We start from the raw sequence: 4,138 nt of genomic DNA on the forward strand, positions 1-4,138 counted from the left end.
ATTATCTTCATACATTTTTTATGGTTACAAAATTTCAAGGTAATCAAAGATTAATAGGCATGTCATCAATCAATTGTCTAAATTTAAGTTTTTGTAGTTTAAAATAATGCATAAAAGATGAGTTTATAAATCATATGGTAAATTACATCCGATTGGCATGAAAATTGGCATGCATGTTAAGAATATATAGAACATGTAATCCAATGGTTGGATTTTCAAAATATGAATTCAATAATAAGTTATTGGGTGATGTAACATTTTTTAGAATTACATCACGTGTAACTTGAACCTAATTCTATATTTCTTAATTCGATATGAATTTTGACAAATCTACTGTCAGATTACATTATCTTCATATATTTTTCATGCTTATAAAATTTTAAAGTGATCAAATATTAATTACCATGTTATCAATCAATTGTTTAAATTCAAGCTTTTGTAGTTTAAAATAATGCATAAAATATGAGTTTATAGATCAAACAGTAAATTACATCCGATTGGCATTAAAATTGGCATACATGTTAAGCAAATATAGAGTATGTAATCCAACAGTTGGATTTTCAAAATATGAATTCAGTAATAAGTTATTGGGTGATGTAACATTTTTTAGAGTTACGTCAGGTGTAACTCGAATCCAATCTTATATTTCTTAATTCGATGTGAATTTTGACAAATCTACCGTTAGATTACATTATTTTCATATATTTTAATTATTTATTTGTTTTGATTATTGTGAAATTTTGGGTTTGGATTTGGATACTTAATATTAGGTTATTTATTTAATTTTCAATTTTGATTTTTGTAAAATTTGGGTTTGGATTTTGTGGTGCAATGTGTAGATACTTTATTTAATTTTTTTTTAATGATTTTTGTGAAATTTAGGTTTGGATTTGGTGAAGTAATTTAATTTTTGTGATGCATATTTTAATTTTTGTGTTTGGGCGGCATTTTGTTATGGTTTGTTCGTACTCTTTCTTTTTGTTCATGTCTATATCATTGCACTATGGCACTTGGCTAGCGTGGTTTCTGTGTTGGAACCCATTTATGGGTTTTCTGCTATGAAAAAGAGCTATGAGTTGTCGAAGGGAAAGACCCTTTATGCCTTTGAGCTTGTTTTTGCGTACTTGGTGATCTGTGGGGTTATTGGTGGAGTATTTGGGTCAGTGGTTGTGCATGGAGTTAAAACCTCTTTTAGTTGGTTGGCTGAAGTGTTTTAAGGTCCTTAAAGCTGATATATATCTGTAAACTCCAATATATCTGCTTTGAGTTTTCACTAGAAAAAAATTTAGAAGGAAAAAAAAAGGTTGAATTCAGCCACATATACATTTGAAACTATTGTTTGGCCAATGTGAGAAAGTTTGTCTTATTGGTGGAGATTTGTGAAGCAATCTGTTTAAATGGTTGGTCTTCATGCTTTTGTTGGTTGTATCATTATATATATATATATATTCTCTGTGTGAGTGGATGGCTGCCTTAAGTGGCCACTCTTTCCTCGGAGTAATTTCTTATGTGTGTGGATGGCTGCCTATATTAGATGACAAGCAGGCCTTTGAAAAGTATAATTGGACTAATGTCATTTTGACTTTTAAGTTCCTCAACTTTTGTCTACATTTTTCATGTGCAAAGGATAAATTTTTGCAAATAACTTGTTAAATTTCGTGTTATAATTATGGCCATTAGGTGGTCCTCCAAAAGCTTGGCCTGCAAAATTGCCAAGTTTGCAATCTAATAATAGTTGGATCCTGTTACCAATAGAAAAGAATTATTTTAATTGTGGGCATTCAGATGACAAATTGAGAATCCTGGTACTCTAGAGATGTTAGATGTATATTTGGGTTTATAGTATTGTAGATTGGGATTGATTATTTTTACTTTGCCAAGGCTGATGTGCTTTGTCCAGTGTGCAAAAGCATGATTATGAAGGTTGCATCTTGGTCTATACTATATTGTAAGGAAGTCTGGGGCTTCCTTACCTTTATTTTTATTTTTATTTTTATTTTAATAATATATATCTTAGATGAAAGATTAAGGCTTCCTTACATTTAAAAAATATATATATATATATATATATATCTTAGATGAAAGATTGAGAATGTGATCATGCATAGGCGTTTGATAACACGTTGTAAGGTCCAAGTGAAGTAGGCAGGCTCTCTATATTATGTGGTTTGGTTTACCAAAAAAAAAAAAAAAAGTAGCTGACAAACAAGTAGTTGCCAAAAGTGGGTGTCAAATTACCCCCATAAACAAGTAGGTTTCTCTTATTTCTCCTTCGTCCCACTCTCAAGCCATCTATTATTATCAATCCACCAAAATAATAGTGAAGATTATTTTTGAGTATTTATATTGTTAGTAAGGATGGGAATGATTATGATTAAAGATTTGGGTTTTTTCTTTTTTCACAATCTCTTATGGGTCTTGCCCCTCTCCTCCAAACAGCATTTTGACCAAGTGGGTTTTGATTTGTGCAGGTCTGGAGTTGTCTCCACGTGAAGGCCAACTGAAAGGTATTGTCCTTCTTTTCTCATTTGTGCCATTGTTTCTTCTTTTTCTTCTATTTTTCATGATGTGGTCTTCTTCCTTCTTCTTTTTTTTTTTTTTTTTTTTTTTTTTTTCTTCAACCTGTTGCTTCTTGTTCTTTGTTTTAAGAAGTCCACCGTACACATATGCCTTAAGAGAATTGAAGATGCTCATTTTTTTCTCCACTTGGTTACATATGCTTGCAATACTTTAATGTATTTTAAAAAAAAAATTGAAAAAGAAAATCCTTGACCTTACTCTGCAAAACATATGCTTCTTGTTGCTGTTGTTGTTGTTGAATATGTCATGCTGATACTCACTTATTATTAACTTACTCTGCAACTTAGATTTACCTATCAGCAAATTTGAGCACTCTAACTCATAGTTCCCACTATTTGTGTAATGTAGTTGGTCTTTCCACTTTTATTTCCATGTTTGATATTCTCTCAACTTGGTCAAGCTATCACCATTGAGAAAATGCTTGAATGGTAACAATTATACTTTTCAATCTATGATTTCAAAGCACCACAATGATTTTTTTTTCTTTCTTTCTTTTTAATTACAATTTCATTCATTTACAGGTGGTTTATTTGGACTATGTGGTTTTGCCAAAGGGTACAATTTTGATTTGCTTTTTGGTTGATGGTTTTAGATGCTCGTTGATGATATTGGAGACGTGACAATTACTAATGATGGTGCTACAATATTGAAGATGCTATAATTTTTTGGTGGCTTTTTGTGTACAAAGCACCACATTTAAACAATTGCATTTTTTTGGAAGTGTTGAAGGATTTGTTTAAATACTTTGGAATTTTGATAATGGTTATAGAAAATGTTATGTATTTGATAATATATTTCTATGTTAATATAATGTTAGTTTGGAGACATTTGTGGTGTTATCTAGTTACATTTGTGGTATTGTCTTAGTGGAGCTAAAATTATTATAGGTTATTTGTAATAGATATGTGGGTTTAGAACCCAGGAGGGGAAAAAAAAAATCACCTATAGCGACGGGCAAAAACTGTCGCGGAAGAACTAACATTTTAATATAATTGAAGACCTATAGCGGCGTTTATCGCCTGTCGCTAAAGCTTCAAACATATGGCGGTGGTTTTGGCCTGTCGCAATAGTACAGTTTTTTTGTAGTGCAAATAACTAATTGCGAGGGTATAAAGGTCCTCACAAATAGTTGTTAGCGACGACTGCTTTCTCTCGCTAAAAATAAGTTGTCGACTTTTCTCGTCGTTTGGTAATATATTTGTGAGAGCAGATTTGTTCAATAACGACGGTGGATTGCCCTCGTAAATTATCTATTTGCGAAGGTATGGTCGCAAAATCTTTTTTAACAACAAGAGCAATTACGACGGCCTTCGAGGGCCATATACCCTCGCTAATAACCTTTTGCAACGATATTTGAATATTTGCGAGGGCATTTTATCCTCGCTAGTAGACTCTTTTCTTGTAGTGATAATAGAAAGGATTTAACATGTGCTGTCCTTCTTGAATCATAGGAGTTGTAGGAAGACGCACAATCAAAGTGATTTCATGCTATCATCATTTGAAAGTGCATAGATCAATCCTTAGAATAAAAGGTTTTAGAAATTTTTCTAAAATTTCC

General features: G+C 31.8%; 1 long non-coding RNA gene across 1 annotated transcript; it reads left to right on the forward strand.

The window, feature by feature from the left end:
- Positions 1 to 2,050: 2,050 nt before the first annotated feature.
- On the forward strand, positions 2,051 to 3,407 carry LOC126729122 (uncharacterized). The gene is made up of 3 exons (XR_007656515.1): positions 2,051 to 2,507; positions 2,929 to 3,008; positions 3,102 to 3,407. It is a non-coding gene; the product is annotated as an uncharacterized LOC126729122 (long non-coding RNA).
- The last annotated feature ends 731 nt before the right edge of the window (positions 3,408 to 4,138 follow it).

This window comes from Quercus robur, chromosome 5 (genome assembly GCF_932294415.1).
Source record: "Quercus robur chromosome 5, dhQueRobu3.1, whole genome shotgun sequence".
Taxonomy (NCBI): Eukaryota; Viridiplantae; Streptophyta; class Magnoliopsida; order Fagales; family Fagaceae; genus Quercus; species Quercus robur.